Consider the following 13,304-nt stretch of genomic DNA (forward strand, 5'->3'; position numbering starts at 1 on the left):
ATATGCAGCACGGACCCCCAGCTGCAGCAGCAGCAGCCAGAAGCCCTGGGCTAAGGGCTGCTGCCCACGGTGACCACAGAGCCCCGCAAGGGCTGGAGAGAGAGTATCTCTCAACCCCCCAGCTGATGGCCACCATGGAGGACCCCGCTATTTCGATGTTGCGGGACGCGGATCGTCTACACGTCCCTACTTCGATGTTGAACGTCGAAGTAGGGCGCTATTCCCATCCGCTCATGGGGTTAGCGACTTCGACGTCTCGCCGCCTAACGTCGATTTCAACTTCGAAATAGCGCCCAACACGTGTAGACGTGACGGGCGCTATTTCGAAGTTACTGCCACTACTTCGAAGTAGCGTGCACGTGTAGACGCAGCCCTTGATGCATTAGCTGAGTGTAATTATGCAGGTGATTAACGTGAGCATGATTTGGCCCTTCCATGGAAATCACATTAGTTCTCAGGGATATTTGTAACAATGAACCATATTCTGCCCACCCTCCCCAGTTAGTAGCATTAGCAAATGTTGACTACATTCTCTGTTGTAACTAAGGTAATGTACATCCTAGTATTCAAGATACTCAGAACTCTTTCCCAAATAGCTAACCCTGTATAAGGTGGAAAAAATGCGTGTTTGAATTTCATTCATACCAGGACAGCCCATTCATAAAGGTGACAAAATGTGGGACTTTCTGCAGCCTGAGCGCTGCTTCAGTTCAGAGCAACTGCATTTGTTTCCCCCCCTTCAGTGGTTCAGCAAAGAAACCAACCCACAGGCTTCCAACTCTCCTGGCATTGATTCTTTTGGATGGAGACCTGCCTCTCACTCTCTCCTGACTGGAGTCTCACCAAGCTATCCAGTTTTCCCCCTTCAGCAGAGACAGGCTCCCAAACACAGCGGCTTGCTTTCTCTTCAGAGAAGAGTAACAATAGGACTGCTCCTAGTTACATAACACACAGCATTTTTGTGCAAGCTATTTTATTCTTGAGGTAAGAACCATTTACACATGCTAATAAGCTTATCAGAGATCACCCCAACTCTAACACAGGCTCTAGCAAGAGCTGTACACCCTATACAAGTTCATAAATACCTGAGCTTAGAATGAGTACAGTTTTGGAATCAGCCTTTCTAACACTTCTCTAAGGGATCCTATCTGCTGGCTTTTGTCTGTTGACCTCTGGAGAGAATCAAGCTTCAACTGAGATATGTGCACCTCTCTGGAAGGCGGCTTGCAAGGACTGATAACTGGAGGAATTACATTAACAACCCCCACCCCAGAGGTATTACCCACAGCTTCTACAAAAATAAACATTTGCATTTTAATACAATTGATCCCCAAAGGTGTCGAATCTAGCTCACTTAGGAATGATCAGCTTCATCTGAAGTGAGTCAAAATTTCATAAAGTTTCTCCAGCATGTTGCAGGCTAGAGCTGTTCTGTCACAGATGCATTTTATTATGGGGCAAGTCTTCTCGGACTCACCAGAACTGACAATTAGACTAGCTATGATGTTATCAGATTAAAATGTGGCCCTGCAGATCATTCCAGAAACCACTTTTATAAAGCTGCACCAAAACTTATGTCATGCAAGATACGTGGCCAGAAAGGGATAAACAATCTCAGACCAAATGACTCAGAGTCATCCTACAGAGGCATGTGAGTGGAGTAGGTGAATGGTAATTAAGGCCGTTCAGTGCCAGTTAGGCTAGAGTTTTGAAATGCAAACCTGTATTGTTAGGAATAGGGAGGTAATACTAACTATATATGTTTTCCTGTATCTTCTAGATTGGGGTGAGGAACCCCCCAGTCCGTGGCTTGGCTGCCCCTGGCACCTGAGGTGTGAGGCTCCCCCTGCCAGAATCCAGCCTATGGCGGGGTGGTGAGGGGATGGAGCCCTGAGCCTCAGAGGTGGGAATCAGGCAAGCCAGGACTGGATCTGGTCCACAGGCTGTGCCTGGTGGGGGCAGGAAGCAGAGTCACCACCGCCACTCCTCATCCCTTTCCCCCAGCTGGGGAAACAGCAGCATAGCACTGCCTGGAGAGAAGCTTCTCCTGCCACACTGACTGGCAGGAATTCTGAGCAGTGGGAGGGGCAGTGCCTTGGATTGGTGGGAAAAAAGCCCATGCTGCCATTCCCCCAGCCAAGGGAGGGAGAAGCCATGGTGCTGGCACATGGAGGTAAGCACTTTCCCATCACCCGGACTGCCCCCACAGCCTGCTCCTGCCCCCTCACCCCCACCCTCAGACTGTTGCTGCACCCTCTCTGCTACCCACGCTGCTCACTCCTCACTTGTTCCTGCATCCCCTCCCCCTCCCAGGCCCCAAACACACGCTCCTGCACCCTGCCTCCTATCCAGACCCCACACCTGGTCCACAGCAATCCACTCCCACACACGGAACCCTGAGCTCCACGCACACACACATTTTTTGTCCCATCTCAGACCCCTAGAAATGGGAATCTGGCCTGGGGAAAACCTTGAACCTCAGTCCCACTTCTCTACCCTCCTGCCAATGGTGCTGGAACATGAGAGAGTGAGGTGTCAGTCAGGGACCACATCAGTGAGGGGTTTGTGGTTTGCGTCTCACTTTTATGTGGCCCCCTGATTGATTTTTCTGTGGATCAGTGGGCCCCAGCCCAAAAAAGGTTCCTCACCTCTGTTATGCATGCTAACCACATAAACAGACCATTCCTGTCTATCACTGGCTAATGATTCAGAAGCCAAAAGGTGATATTAACATGTGGATGACTCTTGGGTGAGATAATGTCATTATCAAGATGTTTCTTGATAATGCACCCTCTAATCCCTGTAGTTTGTGATAAACTGTTAAATGCAGCAGAGTCCAAAAGAAGTTTAACAATTGCCACCGCTCCCCCCTCCCCCCCGCAAAGTGCCAGTGACTTACCAGAGGCCCTGCCACTGGAGCTGCCCCACCCCATTGTGCAAGCTGCTCTGCTGCCACGGGAGAGACCCCCTCCTCCAGACCTGCACCCTCCAGACCTGCAGATCTGCCACTGCACAAGCAGACCCGTGGATGGAGCTGCTGCCTCAGCTGGGGCCACGCCTGGGTTCATGCCACAGGAGGAGCTGCTTCCGCTGCTGCCACCACGTGCTTCTCCCACCAAGTGGTGGGGTGCGTGTGTAGAGTGTGCAGGGGGCGCTCCTTGTATGCGGCTCTGATGCGCCGCTTCACCACACCACGGTGTCCAGTTCATCACAAGTGGCTAACAGAAAGCATGTTGGACACAGCATTTAATTACCATGTTGTTACATCAAGACTATTCCATTGTCCAGGCCAATGGGCAAATGTATAAAGGTCCTTGGGTCATGGTTCTTTGGTCTCATATCTACTGGATGCACCAGGAGAAAGCTGAAAGCCATAAGAAATGAGATCTGAGGATATCCCAATGCCCCTTTAATGGCCATTGACAATGTTTCAGGTCTTCATACAGGGAAAACATAAGCCACAAGGACTGAGGTCCCAGTTATTGGCTGGAATCACCCTTGATATGCACTTTGAACTGTGATCATGGACTGAATTCTAAAAGAATTTTCTGCAACCATAAGCTCACTCTGTGTTACATATCTGAACTCGAGATTTGAACTCATGTCTGTTCATAGATTGGTTAAAAGATCAATACTCTTTTCTTAATAAATTTTACTCTAGTTAATAAGAATTGGCTATCAGCATGCATTTAGAATAAGGTCTGAAATATTCATTGACCCAGAAGGTAGCACGTCTGATCCTTTGGGATTGGTAGCACTTTATCTGAGTGGGGTGTCTGGATGGAAGCCTGAGGCTGGGTACTTCAAGAGCAAAAGTGTGGTTTGGACATCCCTGATTTACCAAAAAGTTAATATGGAAGTTGTTTTGCACTAGCTTGGTAAATATAAACACAGGAATAACTATCAGCTTTGGGGGCTGGCTTTCCCATTTCTTGCAGTGCACCCTAATTGGGTGACTTCAGCCAGCTCTCCTGGGATCCTCTATAACACAGTAGCCTTGTCCCATTGAAGTCAATGGGAGCTTCGTTGATGACCCAGATGGGAATGGAACATGTTGCATAAGTTTTGCCATTTGCAGATTCTTCAGACAATGCAGAGGAATCTTACGAATAGTACCATATAGGGAGCAGTCTGGCTTATTAGTTTAGGGAAGTGAGTCAGGACAACTAGGTTTTATCCTGCAGACACCTATGCATGTGTCTAACTTTATATCTAGGGGCAGTCCTGTTGATATTAATACTGCAGGACAAGGGTCAGAGAGGAGTGCCTTCTGCTGAATCCTCAGCTGTACTTCTTATACCATAAACATCGGACCTTGGTGTAGCTATTCCATTATAACTGAAGCTCCCATGTTTTATATGTGGCAGATTTCAATGTTGATTTCTCACGCCTTTATTTTTGACACTAGGCTACACAGTATTTTCAACTAATTGGAACATGCAGGAAAAACCAACATCAACAAAACATTGTTGTTCAGTAAAGTCTTTGGCACAAACTAACAGTTTTTCAAGTACGGTTTAAAAAAACTGCTCCTGGCAGCTGTTATTAAAATAGGTTTAAAAAAGTCTCCAGTACAAAATTTGGCAGCTCATCCCAAATCATTGGAATGCCATCAGGTTCCTGCTACACCATGCCAGGAAGACATCATGGCATTCCTTTTATAACACAATGCTTTGATACCCTTCTGTCAGCAGTCCAGGAAAACCAAAAGCACTCCTGGGTTTTGCTCACCATAAAAACAGCAGAAATGAGGATCTGTGTGAAGCAGATCATAGCACAAAGCTATCAGGATGGAGAGGGAGAGAATCTTTATTTGGGTCCTTGTCTAGATCTTTGTTTTGTGAATGAATTTTCAGGAGATGGTCCTCAGTCTGTCCCATGACTATGCTTCACCCGTAGACTGTGGCATGGAGTCACGAACCATCTGAGGAGTTCTACTGCTCCTTATCCTTCTATCTCAACTCACAGAGGATGCTGAGGATTCTCTCTAGCACCTGACTTCAGGGTGAGAAGGGCAAAGGCAGGGCATAAAAAAGGGGCAGGGTAATGTGGCAACAGGAAAAAAGGTCTCCTAAAATCCACTAGACAACTGCAGAATCCATTAAAAATGAGCATATTTTCAGCCAAGCCAAAATAACCCAGTTAGTTAACTCTCACTCACCACCCAAACTCTCTTTGTGTGATTATTTAATGGGATTCTTCATATGACAAATTTATTGCAGCTTCAGGAACTTCATTTGCATTATAAGAAACAAGAACTTTATTTAGAGCTTAGAAAATTCTTAGACTATTAATTTGAAGTTTCATAATAGAACTCATCCAGTCCCGGTTTAAAATGTGTAAGATGATTTTAATCACTCTTGCATCTTTATGGTCGATTACTGGTCACTATGTTGTTATTAAGGTCGGGTATTTGGAAAATGGTAAAATGGGTACAAATAGACATTTTTAGTAAAAGCCCACATTTTAAAGGCAAACAGTTGCTTACCATGCTTTTTCTTCTTGTTTTATGTACAACTGTATGGTGTTGCGCATTCTGGACTGGTACTTTGTTCTTTGGCAGTTGTTTTTGTTTTGATCATCTACCCTGAAGGTGATTTCAATTTAAATGTTACAAAGGGAAAGTGCTGAAACATTTTACATGCTTCAGTAAAACATTAATCACAGACAGTCCAGTTGTAAGTCTTCTATCAAATGTTTACAGAAAGTGTCTTGGCATTTTAGAAATTTTTCCATTAGCACTAATAGGGTCGAATAGTCATTTAGGATGAAACTCATGCATGTGCAGAGGGCTAGCACAAGATGTATATACCACTTCAGACTTTGGTTTGAAGATTCAAAATAGACTTAAATGGTGCATAGGTTTGCAAGGGCTCTCTGCACAGGGTTAAATTTATTGTAAGAATGCATACCGAGCATAACAGCCATGATGCATTACTTAGTTCTCAATAGCACTTAGGGTGAGAAAGAGTAGTATCAGCAAAGACATAAGGAAACAATGCAGAGTAATGGCACATTGAACAGTCACAAAGAAAATCGGGGCAGTGAAGCTGGGGGCCAAGGGAATAGGCCTTTCAGAGCACGTATAGAGTAGGAAAATAGATTGTTTGCATGTTCTTAAACACCATGTAGCACCTTGTAGCCAAGGATAGTGATGTATGCACAAGCTTTTGCTATCAGTTGCAGGGTCCCCTTAAGGGTTGACTAATATGTTTTAAAGTACTGCTCATTTTCCCAGTCTTTAGAAGAGCATCTGTTTGGTGCTGTCCTGGTGGTTGCCCATGAAAAAATAGTTATGTACCTTCTCGTAACTCTTGTTCATCAAGATGTACACCTAATTAAAATAGACATGCACAGCACATGTGTATGGGTGCACGATGGCCAGAATATTTTTCCTCTAGCAGTGCCTATAGGGTTGGCTTGGGCATCCCTTGGAGTGGTGCCTCCACTGCACCCAATATAGAGCCCTGCTGACCGCTCCCCTCCTTCTTGCAAGCTACTCAGACAGCGGAGAAGGAAGGTGAGTATTGGAATAGACATGAGCCCCACATCTCCAAGAACTGTCATGAGAAGGTACATAACCATCTTTTCTTCTTCGATGCCTTGTTCGTGTGTATTCCAATAAGGAGATTTCCAAGCCAATGTTTAGGCGGTGGGGTCAAAGCAAATGGCTGGTTGTAAAACTGCTCTCCAAAAGGCCACATAGTCTCTTGCCTCCTGAGTAATGGCATAATGGGTAGCACATGTGTGTATTGATGACCATGTAGCAGCCCTACAAATTTCATGAGTAGGAATCTGGGCTAAAAAGGACATGGAGGGTGCTTGTGCTCTAGCAGAGTGAGCTGTAATGGGTAGAGGGGGGACTCTAGACAAGTTATAGCACTCTTTAATGCAGGATGCTATTCATGAGGAGATATGCTGGGCTGACGCTGGGTGACCTTTCATTCTGTCTGCTGCTGCTGCAAACAACTAGCCAGATTTCAGGAATAGTGTAGTTCTGTTCATGTAGAAGGCTAATGCCCTATGTACATCAAGGCTATGCTGGCTCATCTCTCTGAAAGTGGAATGAGGGTTGGGATAAAACATAAGGTAAATGACCTGACTGAGATGGAATTGAGACACCACCTTCGAGAGAAAAGCAGGATGTGGTCTAATTTGTACCTTGTCCTTAAAGAAAACAGTATATGGCAGTTCTGAAGTGAGAGCTCTCAACTGCAAGATTTAACAAGGCAAAGTGATGGCTACCAGAAATGCTACTTCATATGCGAGCTATAACTGTCAACAATTAGCTAACAGTTCAAGGGGGACCCAGAAGTTTACTAAGGACTAAGTTAAGATCCCAAGGAGGAACAGGAGGTTGAATGTGGGAATAAAATGTATCAAGACCCTTAAGGAATCAAATAACCCTAGCGTTTGTGAATAAGGAACAATTATGGGAGCCAGAGTGGAATGTAGAAATGGCTAATAAATGTACCCTTATAGAGGGGATGGACAGACCCTCCTGTTTCAAGTGTAGGAGATAATCCAGAATAAATGTTAGGAATGTTTCGTTGTGAAGACCATACAGGGAAAACTCCATGAAGGCAGGTATGTAATTGGAAAGCTTTCTGCTGCTAAGGAGGACCTGCCTAACGTCTTTTAAGCAGGGTAGTTCGTGGGGGTAGCGGGCAGTAGCCAATGAGGTGAAGCGACTCTAGACTGAGATGGTGAAGTCAACCATTGTCTGGTGTGATGAGATCTTGCCTCAGGGGCCACTCTGTAAAAGCTGTGGAAGTACTTTTATGTCCTCCAAAGCTGGAGCAACTGTTGTGTTGCTAAGGCTTCATTTGGTGAAGATGAAGAATATGATGCCAAGGGCGGTAAGCTGTTCTGAGTTATCCTTGGTGCCAAAGAGGCTACTGATGGTACCGATGCTGTAGGTAAAGCACGCAGTGCTGGCATCTGGTACCCTAAGGATGCTGGGTTACATGCCTCCCTGGACTGCACTGTGCCTTTGGCTGAAGATTGTTATTATAGCATCATTGCTGAGGTTGACAGCACAGGTACAACTCCAGGAGGCACCAGCATGGAGGAGGTAAGTGTCGGCACTGATGGAGGAACTGACCTCACAGCAGGTGCTGAAATCTGTGGTGCTGGGCCTTCTGGTGCCATAGGCAGAGCCCTTGATGGTGTCGACACCCTCACCAGCAGTGCTGAAGGCAGGACAAAGGTAGTTGAGGCCATAGAGGATGCTGCTGAGTGGTGCCCCTGAAACCCTCTTGGACTGAAGAAAGACCCAGGGGATCCAAAAGGACCTATTGTAGAGACCACTGCCTCAAATGATGGGAACATTGGCACCTTGATGTGAATCTTTGGGAACTGTGCCAAGGTGGTGCTGGTGCTACATTGATGGAGCACTGGGAGCTCAGTGAATGGCTGCACTGTCTGCTATGAGCCTGAGGAAGCTCAGATTTGGTGATGGGGAATGCCTCAACATCATTGCTGGCTTCCCCTTAGATATGGTGCCCAGTTGTGATGGCACCATAGGCATCAGTAACTTATCCAACCAAGGAGAAGAAAACAGTGCTGTAGATCTTTAGCTGCCTGAAAAGCCTCAAGAGTTGAAGGCTCCTGCAGTGGGCTCATTGACAGGGAAGACTGGGGAATCAACCTCCCCTCAGTGGGCAGAGTTGACACTTGCCTGGCTAGAGACTTAGGGGGTGGCCCTCTTGGGATCATACTTCCCTTGAAACAGAGAATGGCTGTCCATCCAGCTTCTTTCTTTTATGAGGCACTAGAGATCAGAAGCAGCACTGACTAAATGTCCCCTATGATGAGTGGTTGCACCTCAGGGCATCCTTCCTTGGTGCCAAAGCTGACAGTGTGTGGATGCTACACAACCATGAAGATGTGCTCAATACTGGATCCCTGGGCCCAGGTCAGACTGCGGGCAGAGCCTCCTCCCTGACCAGAAATTTGAGCTACTGCTCTCTATCTTTTAGGGTCTTTGGTCAAAATTTTTCACAAATGCAGAAGCACTTTCTGGTGACCCTGTCCTGAGCAATGTAGGCAGGAGGAGTGTAGGTCACTTTTTGGCATGTGCCTAAAGCAGTCCTGATAAGTCTTGAATCTGTGCAGCCTGCATATGCTAGTCCTTACGGACAGAAATTTATCAGTCTTTTCTTCATTTTCCCTTCCCTCTGGTATGAATGTTTTGCTTTTCCAAAGACATGAGCAGATGGGAATAAGGGGACTTCAAAGTATGCGGGGTCCTTTCGAAAAGGAGCCCCGTCAGGACGAGCCATGCGGCGGCGAGCCGTGTCAATTTTGAAGCGCTGCAGCTGCCCGCATGCTAATGAAGCACTGAATATGCATTTCAGCGCTTCATTAGTAAACTTCAAAATGGCCATTTGAATGGCCATTTCAAAGTTTGGGGCTAGTGTAGACGTAGCCTAGATGTCTTGAGAGATCTGCAACTTTTGCACCAGGCAGGGAAGTCACCATGTGGTTCTTCTGGTCATCACAAACCCAGCTATCTATATTTCTAATGATTGAATCCCCCATTACTAACACCTGCCTTTTCCTAATGACTGGCGTTCCCTCCCCTGGAGAGGTATCCTCAGTGCATGGGGATACCACAACTATCATGTGTGCTTTGTACTCTAAGACTGTGGTAACAGACAATTTCTATATGCTACATACCTGGGCCATGCAAATCTTAGAAGAGCGCATTATAGAAATCATGTCTCTTAATGCGGTTAATGCTTCCTTATAAATTTCAGAATGCTGTTGTGAAAGATGGGCTTAGATTATTATAAATTCTTTTTACCAGGATTACCTTCATTTTGTACCTTAATAATAATGTTCAAACACAATGACAAATGTACAAGCGAATCTAAAGTTTTATGTCAGGCCTTTAGAGATTAATGGCTTAGCTGAACAGTTTAATGCCCTTTGAGATGAGTCAGCTTAGACAGCCTACCTGTAAGAGGTGAATCAATCTAATTGTTCTGTCAATGCCAATACGTTTTGTTAATGTTGGAAAGCTTTGCTACAGATGTATTATGTTCTATTTTAATTTTTGGCAGGTCCTCTGGGTCTGAGTAAAGTTTTTACCACTGACAAGGAATGACTATAATCTGCTCTTAGTTTCTGGATGCTCATTTTATGGGTCAGCTCCACCTACTGGGGGGCAGCATGAAGCAATCTGCTACCCCTGCCTCCTGGGAAACAGCTGTGCTGGAGGAAGGATTCAAACTTCAAATGTCGGGGGGGGAAGAAATCCAACCTTCAAATGTTGGGGGGGAAGAAATCTGCACCTGCTGCCAGGGATGGAATTACTTGCTTCCAAAGCTCCAACTACTACAGCTCAGAATGAGGTTTGCTTTTTTTTCCCCAACAGTGTTCCACTGACTCATATTAAGCTTGCGATCCACTATGACCCTCAGATCCTTTTCAGAAGTACTCCTTCCTGGGCAGTCAGTCCCCATTTTGCATGTGTGATTGTTCCTTCCTAATTGGGGTGCTACGCATTTATCCCTATTGAATTTCATCTTATTTACTTCTCTCCAATTCTCCACTTTGTCTAGATCATTTTGAATTTTAATTCTATCCTCCAAAGTGTTTGCAACCCCTCCCAGCTTGGTATCATCTGCAGACTTTCTACATCTACTTTCTATGCCAGTATCTAAAACACAGATAATGATATTCAACAGAACTCGTCCAGAACTGATCCCTATGGGACCCCGCTTGACATGTTCCTCTATCCTGTGTACCACTGATAACTACTGTCTGGGAATGGTTATCCAACGATTTATGCACCTACCTTATAGTAGCTCCATCCATGTTTTATTTTCCTAGCTTGTTTATGAGAAGTTCATGAGTGTATCAAAAGCCAAAGTTCTGTGGCACCTTAAAGACTAACAGATTTATTTGGGCATAAGCTGTGAAGCAGAGCGACTCAGCTGGTAAATGGCAGAGTACAGCAAGTTGGAGCTAGGCTGCTGTTCTTCCTGAGACTCCAACCACCACTGGTGAGTGTGGGGGTGGGCCCAGCCCCTGCTGCCAGCACAAGGTCTTCCAGTAATCTCCCAGGCTGCTTTGGTCTCCACAGGACCCCTTGAAGTGCAGGACCTGGGCAGTGGCCTCAAACTGTCCTATGGATGGGACAGCTCTGAAAGTATGTTTGTGTCTCATTCTGCTAGGGTTCAGTCTTGTCAGCACATGCTTTCTGATTCAAAGAGAAGATCCTGGCAGTGAGTGTGTTTGGAGAAATGTTTTCAATTAGCAGTAATCGCACCTCGGATTAACCTCATTGGCTATGATACTGCCACTGTGCAAAGCTATTTGATGGAAAAAATCTACACACCTTGCTAATGTTTTTAGTTTTTATCTTATGGGGAAAGAATATGTGATGGAAAGGGACATGTGGGTCATCAGAAGTCCTACCGATTTGTGTAACCTGGAGCATAAGAGGGTCAGGTATCCAATGACGGAAAGATTCTCTTTCCCATTAGTCTATTCTGAACTTCAGTGGGAGTGAGAAAAGACTCCTTTAGGCACATTTGATAATCCCAGTTTTAAATTCTCTGTTAGCTCATTTATAAAATGGACATAAATACAAATCTCCTACTGGTACCATGGGGCTCAGTTAAATCATGTTTTCAAAATGACTTGAGAACTACCTGAATGCAAGTAGCAGCACTTCTTGTAACACATCCTACCTGACAGTTTAGGACTCTATATCTCTTGTCTTTTCACTGTCCATAGCCTACACGATGAAGAGTGTTAGAACTTCAGAATTCTTGAACAGCCTTGCTTATTGATGGATGTGATCAAAGAAAATGTGCAACCAAAAAAAAAAGGTAAATCTCTTTTTACAAAAATAACATGCTAAATCCTGCTGTACCCTGCACAAATGCAATACCCAGTTGTAACAGTGCCTCTTGCTGGTACATCTGGGATTATCTCCTAAAACCTGGAGCTGAATATCTGGGTTTCAGTTTACTATCTCTGTTAAAAGATTGGCTCCATCAGGGTAAAGGCAGCAGATTCATAAACCTCTTCATATAGCTTGATTACTAGGAGGACTAAAGTGCCGCACTGTGTTAGCAAGGATTGTGGTAATATCATTGCAGCTCATGGAAGTTTTACAATCGACTTGAGTGGGATCAAGATTTGGCTTTAAATATCCGTGAGTTCATCCTAAGTGTAGTGTGTCTAGCACCTTTTTTTCTTTTTTCAAGGTTTACTTACATCAGTAGAAACTCATTTAGTTTGAGGTAGGTTTTTTCCCCTTGTGATAGAGTACTCTTGTTTACTGCGTCCCCCTTACCACCTTCCATGTGGTCTTCTTGCATGTTCTGTAATCTCTACTTCTTGGAAGGTTCTCTTGCCCTCATTCCACATACTATTGCTCTAGACAGCTATCAGCTCCAGAGCAGCAAAAATACATCTACAAAAGGCATTTGTATCAAATATATGTCTGGGCTCTCTGATTCCATTCTTACCTGTTCACTTTGGTTCCAATAAAAGAGAGAACAAAGTTATCTAACCTGCTGTTTCAAAGGATTTTGATAATCTCATCTGAATATGTATTGTCTCACAACACTTGATTCCATCTCTTGTCCCTCGTACACGATAGCTAGGCTTGGATATTCATCCATGGAGATAAATGGCCAGATGTTCCACAGCCACTACCTGTTTCTGGTGGTCATTCAGTTCAGTGGGAGTCAGCACAGCTCAGCCTTGTGCAAATGCAGCTTCAGGACATTTTCAAAAGTCATTCTTAGTCACACGTCAAATTCTTTTTGCTTCTGTTCAGAGTATAAAAAAATAAGTGACTGATTTCACAAGGTTTCCCCAACCCGTGTCAACGTATAGTGGGCTCCAGTCACTGCATGTAGCTTGGAACAGTGCAGCTTACATTCCTCTACAACACTGGAGTTTTTACCCCCAGGAGTTTCTCCACCAGCTGAGGATTACACCATGCAAATACCTAGGTTGTAACAAACACAGAATTGCCTTTCTTCCACAGCTATCAGCCCCACGTCTCTCAAAAGCAGCAAATGTATTCCAAGAGCCCCTTAAAAGAAGAAAAGGAAGTTTCTTCTATCTGACATGGAAATTCTCCCCTCGCCTCTCCTCTAATGCGAGGCTATCACAGCCTATGTGGCTACATCTACACTAGCCCAAATCTTTGAAATGGCCATACAAATGGCCATTTCTAAGATTACTCATGAGGCACTGAAATGCATATTCAGCGCCTCATTAGCATGCCACCAGCTGTGGCTCTTTGAAATTGCTGCTTTTCACTGCTGCGCAGC

At 45.0% G+C, this 13,304-nt stretch overlaps 1 pseudogene; it reads right to left on the reverse strand.

Moving 5' to 3' along the window:
* Positions 1–11,197: 11,197 nt before the first annotated feature.
* On the reverse strand, positions 11,198–11,323 carry LOC142020442 (U4 spliceosomal RNA; annotated as a pseudogene).
* Between the last annotated feature and the right edge of the window lie 1,981 nt (positions 11,324–13,304).

The sequence above is a fragment of the Carettochelys insculpta genome, chromosome 13 (genome assembly GCF_033958435.1).
Source record: "Carettochelys insculpta isolate YL-2023 chromosome 13, ASM3395843v1, whole genome shotgun sequence".
NCBI lineage: Eukaryota > Metazoa > Chordata > Testudines > Carettochelyidae > Carettochelys > Carettochelys insculpta.